We start from the raw sequence: 13,886 nt of genomic DNA, 5'->3' as shown, positions 1-13,886 counted from the left end.
CTGGCATCAATTGGCATATGGCTGTGACCCAATCCGGGTGATCAGCCATCATCTCCTGTTAGATGGCAGACGTATCTAACTGCCAACAGGTGCTACGAGAGCTAGGCATAAGAAATGCCATCTATAGTCCAGAGAATTATGGCCCAGATGAAGAGATTTTCACTACTGGGATGAGAAATACTGTACTTCAAATGGCTCCTACATCCCTCTTTGGGTCTCTAGTGGCTGTTCTTTCCCCTCACTTAGGGCAGCCCATAAGCAAGGTGACACATACAGTAGCAGACTTAGGAGAGGCTGAAGCAACGAGAATCCAGAAAGAAATAAGACCTGTTACTCACAAGAAGAACTTACAGGGCCCTATGAAGGTTATAAGGACCCAGATGTGGGTTGATTTAATATGGGCAGGATCAGATGGAAGGAAAATAGATGGGGAGTCAAATAGGATCTTACTAGAGCTATGGCAACAGCTGAAACCAGAGCAGCAGTTCCAGCCATTAAGACCAAAGAGGCAGAGGTCAGAGACAGAGCCATGAGTCTGGCCTGTGTGTTTGCAAGACTTCCTGCTGGAGAACAAGCCAACTTCACTTGAGCCTACACAGGAATGTGATTGGGGAACACGGTTTGACTGAGGGGGAGGTCAAGGTATCTGCCCTGAGGGACCAGAGGCCACATGTTGAAATAGCTATTCATTGGTCCCCAGTGAACATATATGTCCTGGCTCTGGTGGACACAGGGGCTGAATGTTCACTGATTCATGGTAACCCTGAGTGGTTCCCTGGGACCCCCACTACCATAGATGGATATGGGGGGAAGGCTATCAGGGTGAAAAAAGCCCAAATCCCTTTGGGAATAGGGCATCTACCCCCAAAGGAGTATACTGTGTATATATCTCCTATACCTGAGTATCGCGTTCGCTCCTTGTGGTGGTGACGACAGCGATATGTACACAGACCTGGTTCACTTCAGTTCTTTATTGTTGCTCGGAAGGTCGGGAGAAGGTGAGTGAGAAGAAGCAACAGCCGGAGAGAGCGAGTGAGAGGAAGAATGAGAGGAGAGAGACTCCTTCTCTTTCCTGCTTATGCCTTATATAAAGGAAGCTGGCCTATGGTGATCAAGATCATGCGTGACCTTTAAGCTGATTGGTAGCATGCCTTCTGCATGAGTTGAGCACGAGCGTGGAAGCATGGGGCAAGCCTATAGGAGCAACTTCCTTATGCTAATGCCACCAAACCAGGAAGGGTGGCGCCCAGGAAGCGGGCACCATCTTAGGGCGTTGGTCAGCTACAGTGGAAGGGCGGTGTTCAGCCAATAGTGGGACTCAGCCTTGGCCGTAGGCCGGCCCCTACATCTCCCCCTTTTTTGTTTTTTAACACAATGAGGCTCAGGGACCATGCCTGTCTTAGGTTGTCAGGGAGGCGCAGCATCCTTACCCGTCATAGGGCAACAGACAGCTAAGGTCTGCGCCCTGTCTTAGGTTGGTATGCATACCTCCTGATCTTACCCATCTTTGACTACTGGTCCAACATATTGAGCCACACCCTAGGGGAGATGTCTTCCTCTATAGCTGCCATGGCCTGCACCAGAGCCATCCGCACTTCCCGATGTTGCCATTGCATGGAACAGACTTTTCTCCCAAGTAGGAGAAGACCTACAAGGAGTAATATACCCATAACACCCATGCCTGACCAGGCTTTGGTGGCATTTAGCACAGCTTCAGCAAACTGAGCTACAGACAGCGCCTCTACCTTTTGGGAACTAACATTCAATATTTCTAGCCATAGCTGAGTGGTGAGCATGTCAAACTCACTGGACCAATTGGTGGATAACATCTTGTCTAATTCCCTGGACAGATTGGCAGCTTTAGAGAGGCTATGAAAAGGAATGCCAGTAACACATAGAGCTGTCAAAGGGCAGATATGGGAGAGAAAAAGGCGGGAAAGGTATGTGCAGTTTCAGTCACCGGGAGTGGTAGAGGCCAAGCCTTCACCAGACCCCATAGTTCTCTGGGTTCTGCTATCGCCTGCTGAAGGATCAGTAGCAGGATCAGCATCAGTGGGGTCGGCATCTCGCACTTCCGGTTCTGGTCTTGCCACTCTCCGTGTCAGGCGTTCAGGCACCCAGATGGGATTGTTTCGGTCCTGTGGGAAAACACAAACAGAGCCTCGGTTCCAGATTAACACTGGATCCGGGCCTTTCCATGATCCTTCCAATACATCCTTCCACATAACTGCGGGCATGTCTTTAGGCCTGGAATGGCGATTATGCCGCTCTGCTGCACTGTGGCCATCTTTGTCCAATGTTAAAAAATTTAAAATGAATAATATGATGTTAAGTTTGTCTCTGGGGTATCTGAAGTCTGCCCCTATTCCCCCTTTTTGTTTATAGAGAGCATTTTTAAGGGTCAGGTTGGTACGCTCTACCGCGCCTTGCCCTTGAGGGTTGTAGGGAATACCTGTGGTATGGGTGATATCCATTACCCTTAAAAATCTAAGAAAGGATTGGGATGTATATGCTGGTCCATTATCAGTTTTTACATGCTTGGGCTTTCCCCAGGCCGAAAACGCCTGAAGGCAGTGAGTTATGACATCTCTAGTTTTTTCCCCTGTATGGCAAGAGGCGAAAATGATGCCTGAGCAGGTGTCAACAGACACATGAATATATTTCATCTTGCCAAACTCTGGAATATGAGTGACATCCATTTGCCAAATGTGATTGGGTAGTAGTCCCTTTGGATTGACTCCCTCTGAAACGGTGGGTAAGAGTGTAACACACCATTTACAACTTACTACTATGGCTCTAGCTTGGTCTCTAGTAATATTATATTTTAAACAAAGGGTGTTTGAATTCACATGAAATTGTTTGTGAAATTGTGTGGCTTGTTCTACATGGTCAAATATCACTGAGATGTTAGACTCACGGGTCAGGGCATCGGCACGTCTGTTTCCCTCAGCAATGGGTCCTGGGAGGGAAGTGTGGGCTCTTACATGTCCAATAAAGAAAGGTGTTGATCGATCCCAGATCAGTTGTGGTAGCTTTCTAAAAGTACTGGCAACGGGGGAAGACTGGCTAATATAACTTACATTCTCTAAGATGGACACAGCATTCACTACATACTGACTATCTGCTAAAAGGTTAAAAGGTTCCTGTGAGAAAAGTGTAAAGGCTTGTGCTACAGCCAACAGCTCTGTTTGTTGGGCTGAAGTGGTTGGAAAACTGAATGTCCAAGATTGGTCACCAGTGGCCACAGTCCTGATGCCATTCTTTGACCCATCAGTGAACACTACCTTAGCCTTGGGTATGGGATTACATGTTGTGTTTTTAGGAAAGATGACGGGATTAGAGAGGCAGAACTGTAGCCAAGGATGTTTTGGGTAGTGGTTGTCAAAGGAAGCATTGGTGATGGTGTAAGCAACAGCCCATTCATCACAGCATGCAGTAAGACATTCAATCTGCTCAGCAGTATAAGGTGTTATTATTATGTTTGGGGGAATCCCAAATGTTTTTATAGCTGTCCTGATTCCCTTGATGATCAAATCAGCTATACTCTGAGGATACCATCTTAATGTTTTTCCTGGAGAGTGGGCCAGATATGCCCAGAGAATTGGCCCTTCCTGCCAAAGTACCCCTGTTGGGCTATTATTACTGGGTATCACTATAAGGAATAGCAATTTGCCATAGTCTATTCTATCTACCTGGGCAAGCTGCAAGCGGGATTGGACTAGGCTCAAGGCTTCCTTGGCTTGCTTACTGAGAGAGCGCGGAGATGATAAATCAGAATCGCCCTTCAGTGTCTCATATAATGGACTGAGCTCTTCATCTGTAAGCTTTAGGAATGGCCTTACCCAATTTATATCTCCAAGGAGTTTTTGAAAATCATTGAGGGTGCTTAGATGATCTGTTCTTATGATCACTTTTAATGATCTAACAATAGTATCTTCCAATTTTATTCCTAAATACTGTTTGGTACAAGTTACCTGTACCTTTTATGGTGCTAGTTCTAAGCCCCATTGTTTAAAATGTTCTTGCAAGAAGCAGAGGCCTTCTTCTACTACACTGTTCCTTTCATGACATAAGAGAATATCATCCATATAATGATAGATAATCACTTCAGGGAACCTTTTTCTAACTTCTGCTAGGGCCTTATGTACAAACAACTGGCACATAGTAGGGCTATTCGCCATGCCTTGTGGCAACACCTTCCATTCATACCGCTCATCTGGGTGACCATGATTGACAGCTGGTACCGTGAAGGCGAACTTTTTACAATCTTCAGGATGAAGAGGGATGGAAAAGAAACAATCTTTGATATCTATTACAATGGTCTTCCAATCTTTTGGCAGGGCCATAGGCAATGGTAAACCTAATTGTACTGATCTCATGAGAATCATCTGTTTATTTACAGCTCTTAGATCATGCAGCAATCTCTATTTTCCTGATTTCTTTTTTATGACAAATATGGGTGTATTCTATGGGGAAGTAGAACTTTGAAGATGCCCTGTGGCAATTTGCTCTTGCACTAATGTGTGGGCTGCTTCCCTTTTCTCTTTAATAAGGGGCGACTGAGGAACCCACACAGGCTCCTCTGATCGCCATTGTATTTTTAGTTCTTGTCTGTCCTCAATGGCCCTGAGGAAAAACCCAGTCCTGGGCCTCCAATCCTACTGGGTACCACTCCTGAGAGCGGGATGGGTGTCTCTCTGCCAGTCAAGTTTTTTCCTATGCCTCCGGTCCTTGTATGGCCCCGCTTCCTCATAATGGACTTTGCCTGATTACTATAGAAGGTTTCTGTTGTTAGTTTAAGATTCATCTGGGTCAGTATGTCTCTTCCCCAGAGAGACACCGGTATTCTCAGCACATAAGGTTGAACTACTCCCTCATGCCCTTCCGGATCTTTCCAGGGGAGTGTGGCAGCACTACATAATGGGGCTTGAGCTATGCCCAGCCCTCTTAGAGTCTGAGCAGCTCGGTTTAGAGGCCAATCTTTAGGCCACTCAGCTTCCCTTATAATGCTGCGATCTGCCCCTGTGTCTAATAGTCCTAAGAAGTTCCTATCTCTAATCTTCAGGACAAGCATAGGCCTGTCTCCCAGCTCCATTGTGAAACAGCCCAGATGATCCAAATCCTGATTGACCTCTTTTCATGTTTTTATGTCCATATTGTCTATGCTTACTAGGAAGCATAAGAATTTGAGCAATGCGGTCTCCAGAATTGATGGCTGTAACGACTCTTGGGGAGGAGACCATAATCTTTACTACTCCCTCATAATCTGGGTCAATAACTCCTGGGTGTACTATCAATCCTGCTTTGGTTGTGGAACTCCGGCCCAATAGGAGTCCCACTGTATCCTTAGGTAATGGACCTTCAAAATCTGACTCTACTAACTGGACCCCCATCTCGGGTGTCAATATGAGTCTGGTGGTGGCACGGATGTCCACTCCTGCACTCCCTGCGATGGCTCTCCTTGGTTCTTCAACTCCAAGCTGGATCCTTGATCTGTCAGATGAAAATGTGTCCTGGAAATTTGTTGGATCACCCCATACATTTGAGGGCCCTGAGGTGGGGGGCCCGGCCTCCCGTTTTTTGCCTGCTGCGGGGGTAGTGGGCGTCCCTCCACATCTACTACTGATCTGCACTCTCTTGCCCAATGGTTTCCTTTTCTACATCTGGGACATAATCTCGGTTGTGGTTTGATGTTGGTCACACTGGCTCCTCCTCCGCCTAATTTCGGGCAATCTCGCTTTAAATGACCCATCTGCTTGCAATAGAAGCATGCCCCGGGAGGGGTACCCCTGCTACACGCCTGTTGCAGTCCCTGAGTTATGGCTGTGGCTATCACTTGTCCTTGCACTACCCTATCATTGATGTCTCGGCAAACTTTGAGGTACACATTTAAATCTTTATTTTTCCAAGGCCTGATAGCTTCTTTACACCATTTATTTGCTTGCTCATAGGCCAACTGTTTTACTAGGGGCATGGCTGTGTCAGCATCTCCAAATATACGGCCTGCGGTTTGCATCAGTCTCGCCAAGAAATCTGCATAAGGCTCATTTGATCCTTGGAGTACTCTGGATAGTTGACCCTGTAAATCACCAGAGCCCTGGAGTGTTTTTCAGGCCTTGACAGCTGCTGTAGCTATTTGCATATACACTGCAGGTGGGTAATTTATCTGATTATGCTGTCCTAAGTAAGGTCCTGTGCCCATCAGCATCTCTAGGTTCCACTGATTGTTCCCTGCGGCAGCGTTGCGCCGGGCAGTGTCTTGTGAAAGCTCTGCCCACGCAGTTTTGAATAGCAGGTACTGACCTCCAGTAAGGCATGCTCTGGCTACATTAGCCCAATCATCTGGTGTTAGATTCTGAGTGGCTAATGACTCCACTATGGCCACAGTGAACGCTGCTTGCACTCCATAGGTGGTGGCAGCTTCCTTTAGGCTTTTTACAAGCTTAAAATCTAGGGCTTGATGGTATCTTTGCTGGGTGTTTGGATCTTCTATTACTGGGAAGGCTGCATTCCCCTCCATGGTAAGCCATTCCCTCCATCTATTCTTGCCCAATTGTTCTTGGCACCCCTGGCCACCACAACATGAGTAACTCTGGTAAAGGGGTGGCTCTGCTCTATAGGTTGGAGAGCAAAATGGATGATTTGGGGTGGTTGGCACAATCTCTTCTACCTTACTGCTCTTATTGGGGAGAGGGGCCGAACTAGTCTCTCCTTCCTCTCTGCTTATTCTCAGTTGGCTCAGTGAGGGGTACAATGTGGGCCGATGTCCTCTCTGAGCAGCCCTAGCCTCTAACTCTTCTCCTGATAATTCTTGGTCCTCTTCCTCATCAGAAGACCCCCCCTGTGTAGATCCTCTTTCAGATGCTCTTGCAGAGGCTCTTTCTTCTTTCACTTCCTCAAGAACCTCCTCTCCTTCCCTTATGGCCTCTCTACAACTAAGTTTATTCTCCTTTAGGCAGTTCCTAACCAGCCCCCATATGGGGAGCGTCCCAGCCGGGAGCGGCTCCCTGCGATCTGCATTGCGCAGATCCTCGCCTAACTTTTCCCACACAAGGGTAGTGATTCTTCCTTCATCTAGGAACCATGGAGCATGCTTCTCTACCGTGTGGAGGAAAGCCCTTGCAGTTTTTGTTTTTAATGGTGTTCCGTTGGCCCTCAGGAGTGCTCTCAAAGGCTCTTCTGCTCTCAGTCTAGACCCTTCTGACCCCATGTTAATAGTGAAGAGATTAAGATATACTCCTGATGTCTATAGGTAGGGGGTACTCTTATCACTAATTTACATTCGTCGCTATACCGCGAACTTTCCTTGCTTCGTTGCTATCCCGTGAACTTTCACTGGCACCCTTACTTCATCTAACATACTTAGCAACAACAAACACAATAATAAGCACAAGGATGAACAAGACGAACAGACAGAATAGAAATCCCCACCTCGGCTGCTTACTTTCATTTTGCTTGTTGATCCACTCACCCTCCTCTTTCGAGGTGCCCTCCCGAACGATCCTTCTGAATGGAGTCCACTGGTACTGCTTCAGGGTAAGAAGCTCTATGGCATCCGCGTCCGCCAGTTTCTCCTCTGGGTGGTTGGAGAAAAATTCCCGGGTTTCGGCACCAGATATCGCGTTCGCTCCTTGTGGCGGTGACGACAGCGATATGTACAAAGACCTGGTTCACTTCAGTTCTTTATTGTTGCTCGGAAGGTCGGGAGAAGGTGAGTGAGAAGAAGCAACAGCCGGAGAGAGCGAGTGAGAGGAAGAATGAGAGGAGAGAGACTCCTTCTCTTTCCTGCTTATGCCTTATATAAAGGAAGCTGGCCTATGGTGATCAAGATCATGCGTGACCTTTAAGCTGATTGGTAGCATGCCTTCTGCATGAGTTGAGCACGAGCGTGGAAGCATGGGGCAAGCCTATAGGAGCAACTTCCTTATGCTAATGCCACCAAACCAGGAAGGGTGGCGCCCAGGAAGCGGGCGCCATCTTAGGGCGTTGGTCAGCTACAGTGGAAGGGCAGTGTTCAGCCATAGTGGGACTCAGCCTCGGCCATAGGCCAGCCCCTACACCTGAGTATATTTTGGGGATTGATATCCTGCAGGGTCTATGTTTGCAGACCACTGCAGGTGAGTTCAGACTGAGAGTGCGTGTGGTGAAGGCAGTTCTGAGGGGACATGCTGGGCACCCGCCCACAGCTTTGCCTGTGCCTCAGCAGGTGACTAATACCAAACAATACAACTGCCCAGAGGGCATAAAGAGATTGGAGAAACTCTCCAGGAGCTGGAAAAGGTGGGTATTATAAAGCCCACCCATAGTCCTTTCAATTCCCCAGTGTGGCCTATAAAAAAGCCAGATGGCTCCTGGCGTACGAGTGTGGATTATAAAGAACTGAATAAAGTCATACCCACTATGCGTGCTGCTGTCCCCTCTATTGCAGACTTCATGGATACCCTCAGCCATGAACTAGGAACATACCATTATGTGGTAGATCTTGCTAATGCCTTCTTTTCCATTGACATTGAGCAGGAAAGTCAGGAACAGTTTGCCTTCATGTAGGAAGGACAGCAATGGACTTTCACCATCCTCCCACAGGGATACCTCTACAGCCCCACCATCTGTCATGGACTTGTAGCCCAGGACTTGGCTACATGGGAGGAACTGCCAATGGTGCGGCTGTACCATTGTATTGATGATGTCATGCTCATGTCTGATTCTCTTTCAGATCTAGAAGGTGCAGCACCTAGACTGCTGCAACATTTACGGGAGAAAGGATGGGCTGTGAACAGCACCAAGTTTCAGGGACTTGGTTTGTCTGTTAAATTCTTGGGGATCGTCTGGTCGGGTAAGACCAAAGTTATACCAGAAGCAGTTATAGACAAAGTTCAGGCCTTTCCTACCCCTACAACTGTAACATTGCTACAGGAATTTCTGGGTCTTCTAGACTACTGGAGGGTGTTTATACTGCACTTGGAGCAAATTCTGAAGCCCTTATACTGGTTGGTGTGAAAGGGCCTCAGGTGGAACTGGGATGAAACGTGTGCATCTGCCTTTACTACAGCAAAACGGGCAGTCAAGGCCATGCAGGCCTTGAGTGTGATAGACCCATCAAGGCCCTGTGAGCTGGATGTTCATGTCACTGAAGATGGTTATGGCTGGGGTCTCTGGCAGTGGCTTGAATGAACTCGCCAACCCAGTGGTTTCTGGTCACAACTCTGGAAGGGGGCAGAGGTACGATACACTTTGATAGAAAAACAACTGGCTGCCATGTATCATGCCTTGCTGGCTACAGAACCCATCACTGGAATGGCCCCAATAAAGGTAATAACTACCTATCCCATCTTGGGGTGGGTATGAGACTGCACCCAAAGCCAAGGAGTGGTGTGGCACAAATGCCCACACTGGCCAAGTGGGATGCTTACCTACAGCAGTGTAGTGCCCTCTCTAGTAGCCCCTTGAGTGAAGAACTCCAATACTTATTGGGGCTGGTGACATATACTAGTGAAAAGCAGGAAAAACTTGCTTTGAACCATTAGTAGCAGAGAGTCCCTATCAGGAGGGAAGAGCCCCTATACCTGAAGATGCATGGTACACAGATGGCTCCAGCCGCAGGCAGCCCCCAAAATGGAGGGCCATAGCTTCCCATCCTAAGACTGAGACAATATGGATGGAAGATAGTGAGGGGAAGAGCAGCCAATGGGTAGAGTTGTGGGCTGTGTGGCTTGTGATCAGCCAGGAGCCCTCCCCTATAGTTGTCTGCACTGACAGCTGGGCTATCGGGGCTTGACCCTGTGGCTACCAACCTGGTACCATGCCAACTGGCTGGTTGGTCACTGACCCCTTTGGGGGCAAGAATTATGGCAAGACTTATGTGCCTGTGGTCAGACCAAAATAATTACAGTATACCATGTGACAGGTCATTTGCCACTGGCATCCCCAGGAAATGATGAGGCAAATAAATTGGCCCAGATACATTGGTTAGAAGGAAAGCCTGCCTCTGATGTAGCCCAATGGCTACATCAGCATTTGTTGCATGCAGGGCAAAAGACAATGTGGGCCGTAGCCCGTCAGTGGGGCTTGCCTTTGACTTTTGAAGAAGTTAGTAGAGCCCGACAGGAATGTGTCATGTGCTCCAAAAGAGACTTACAGCGAGTCCCACAGCAACGTGGAACAATAGCTAAGGGGCCTATACCCCTTGTCAGGTGGCAGATAGACTATATTGGGCCTCTACCTGTGTCAGAAGGATATCAGTACGTGATGACTTGTGTGGACACAGCTACTGGACTTCTGGTTGCTTTTCCTACCTGTTGTGCAGGCCAGCAGGTGACCAAAAGAGGCCTGGAACATTTCTTTGCTACCTGTGGCCAACCACAGGTGATTGAGAGTGATCAGGGCACCCATTTTACTGGACATACACTGCAAGAATGGGTACGACAGCTGTGAATTAAGTGGAAGTTTCATGTGCCATAGAATCCTACCACAGCAGGCATGATAGAGAGGCACAATGGCTTGTTAATATCCAGACTAAAGTCAGATACCAATAGTCTATGGGGATGGTCAGTCCGCTTATGGACTGTACTAGGGCATTTGAATGAGAGACCCCAAAAGGGAGCTTTGAGCCCTGTAGACATGTTAACACATATGGCTGCCTCCCCCATTCAACTGCAAGTACAAACCAAGGAAGAATCACTGAAGCCGAGGTTTGGCCACCAGAATAACATCTTGCTGCCAGCACCAACTGCATTGAACTCCGGAGACTCCATTGAGTGGACGTGGCCTTGGACCTTTTGACACATGGACCAATGAAGGCTGGCTCTCCTGGCACCTTGGGGACAAGGCCTGGAAGCTGGCCTCCTGTGTATTCCTGGAATAACAGCAGAGTAGCCCAAAGGTCACAGTAGTATATCCTGAATGGCCAGAAGGTAGGAGCATCTTACCGGGGAGTTTTGTTTTATCATTATGGCCAGTGCATGCACCTCCAGTAGCACTATATATAGACCCTTCAGTAACCCCCATGGGGAAAGGAGTAAAAGTATGGTATATTAGACCTGGAAGGGACCCCCTTCCTGCTACAGTCCTATCACAGGACTACTCTCTTGCATACATCCTACCTGATGGACAAGATTTGCCTATGTTGGTGGCATTAAAACATGTGTTTTATTGCCCCTAAAATCTTTGTGGATTGGGAACTTCCTCTGGCTTGAAAATTATTATAACTTTTGTTATTAGGAACCTCCTCTGGCTTGAGGATTAGAATAATTTTTGTATCAAAATCTTGCTGTATCTTAATTTTTATTATCTCTAAGTTGTTGTTATCCTCTGTTGCTATTGTGGAATCTGGTTACAGTGCTCCAGCTTTCTCACATAGGGACCATTGTGGAAGATTGAAAGCGTGTAGATTGTAAGGCAAGAATCCTGGAGGGGTGGAGTGTGGGGAAGTTGGGGTTCCTATGGCCAGGATCCTCACTGAACTTAAACCACCTGATGATGTAACTGGCCTGTTGCTGGGCTGCCGCTTCCATACCTGTAGGCAATAAGCTATTACGGCACTATATAGAGAGCTCGGCCCAGTGCTCTGGGTGGTGGCAGAGACGCTAGTGCTTGACCTACCACCAGGAGAAAAGCCAGGTAATAAACCCTTTCACCCCAGAGAACGTTTTGCTGTCAGTTTCTTTGGTCACACTGAATCCATAGAGAACTTGCCCGGGGCTGAAACCCATTGGCAAGACTTACATCTTATACCAAACCTTGACCATAATATTCCTCCACTTTGTATGCCTTTCCTCATGTAATACAGCATTTTTAATATTCCAGCCAAAGACCATAAAGCAACCTTTCTCTTAAATACAGTTTCCTGCACATTATTATTATTATTCATTTTTAGATTGCATTTCCCTGGCACACATTGCAAAGACATTTTCCTACAGATCAAAACCAAAAGCTTGGACTAAGCCAGTGTTCCTTTCAACTTGAATCACCACCCACCTGGGCCTGACTCAAGCTGGCATTCCAAAGGGGAAATAGTTCCCAAGCGCACTGCAACCTCAGGATCCCCTGCTCAGGTGTGCAGAACTGGATTCATCAAGAGAGGTGACAAAGCAGATCTGACTGAAGGTGAATTCTGGGGAACAGCAGGGTTTAGGGTAGCCCGGCCATGTGGCACAGAGTAAGTAGAAATGATTTTTCACTGGGACAGTTTGAGAAAGAAAGAGAGTTGTTCATGATTCCAAACTGTTGCCAGAGCTTGCTGAAGCTTTTAGCTAGAAATGCTTTGAAGATAAGACTTCTTCTGGAGAAGCCTAAGACCTGAAAACCAATCATGTTTTGTTATTATGAAACTTCACAGTATGAAAATTTTTTAAACAAAGACTTCTGTTCGAGTATTCACTTAAAAAGAAACCAGAATTGATTTGGTCTTTGTTTTTGGATCCCTTACAAGTCTAGGTTGTTATCTACAAAAAGTAGAATCCTTTTAGAAATTAACTTTCAGGAAAGGGAAGGATAATTTTATTAGATAATCATTGTTCTTTCTTTTTTCTCATTGACCAGATTTTGCCAGGTGAGTAAACAGTGTCAGTTGGCCGAGTCTTTCTAGCTTTAAATTTCTTTAGCTCTCTTATGCCAGCAGGATACTGCTTATGAAAGACAGGCATTAATTACTCTGCCCAAGATCCTAGCAGTGTGGTGGGTCTCCTGAAAAGTTGGCGAAGATTAGATGTCATATGCCTTATCTGGGCTAAGTCAAGAGCCCAGAAGGCTGGTAGACCATGTTGGCTGCTTGTGGAGATTTTATCGATGTGACTGGAGAATCGTGACAGTGCTTCCAGCCATTCTATTTCATCACTGGATAGATTGGGACAAGTTACTTCATCTCTAAGGTGGATTTCCTCATCTGTAAATGGGGCTAATAGTGGTGTCTACATCATAGTGCTTTTAGGATTAAATGATAGAGACCCCAATGCAAATGTTAAACATAAGTTAGCTATTATTATCAGATACCTGTGTGTGACTCAAGTAACTCCACTCATGCCAATATTTATTTGTGGCAGGAGGTCTTTTGTTGTCAGCTTTTGTTAGATATATCATGTTTTTAAACATTTTTCCATGATGGTGAAAAGACAATAAGAAAGCAGCAGTGAACTGATAGATGTGGCAGAGGGAGAACAAGAATTCCCTGGAATGGTTGCTCCCAGTGGCCTTTCCATTTCTCATTATCATTGAAAACTATATTTTGGAACCAAGAGAAAGCACTCTTGGGAGCCTCTATGTAACAGGCTGTGTGTGTGCGTGTTTTAAAATTGCTCAAGCTCTGCTTGGGGGATACTTGTCATCAAAAGAGAAATCAGTAGGAAAGAACATTATGAACCTAAAAAACATCATAGGGACTTCACTAATAGGCTATTCATGCTGCTTACATTTATGAACCGACCCTCGAAATTACCAGAAGAGGTGACCCAAACAGGTGTGATGTGAACATGCTTTTAATTTCACTAGTGTCCATATGGCTGCAGTTTCATTTCAAATAAATTGGGAATAAATGAAAACACAAAATGCAATTTCTGTCCCCCAAGGGATTGCTTTTGCACGAATTTTGCTAAGTACATTTTCCAAACAGAGGCTTGGATATCTAGTGATAAAATCATCAGATAGAACATACAGAGCTGGAGAGGATTAAAGATGGCAGCATGAGAGGTGACACAGAGGCTTCCTCCTAAAACCACATATAATGTGAAAATATAATTAATACAACTAATTCTGAAAGAGGAACAAGAAAGAGGGCTGTGCCAAAGTGCGTACACCTGGAGAAAAGAATAAGCCTCACAGAACAGGGTAACATACCATGGCCTGGTGGGACCCAAGCCCTTCCCCCACCCCAGCTCACTAGCGGAAGGAAGAGA

At 46.5% G+C, this 13,886-nt stretch overlaps 1 long non-coding RNA gene across 1 annotated transcript; it reads right to left on the bottom strand.

Annotated features, from left to right (window-relative positions):
• Positions 1 to 956: 956 nt before the first annotated feature.
• LOC130683168 (uncharacterized) lies at positions 957 to 8,026 on the bottom strand. Its single transcript, XR_008996781.1, has 2 exons — positions 7,445 to 8,026; positions 957 to 2,138 (listed from the first exon to the last, which is right to left on the bottom strand). It is a non-coding gene; the product is annotated as an uncharacterized LOC130683168 (long non-coding RNA).
• Between the last annotated feature and the right edge of the window lie 5,860 nt (positions 8,027 to 13,886).

The sequence above is a fragment of the Manis pentadactyla genome, chromosome 3, assembly GCF_030020395.1.
Source record: "Manis pentadactyla isolate mManPen7 chromosome 3, mManPen7.hap1, whole genome shotgun sequence".
Taxonomy (NCBI): Eukaryota; Metazoa; Chordata; class Mammalia; order Pholidota; family Manidae; genus Manis; species Manis pentadactyla.
The sequence above is the reverse complement of the archived record's forward strand: the minus strand, read 5'-3'. Positions and strand labels throughout refer to the sequence as shown.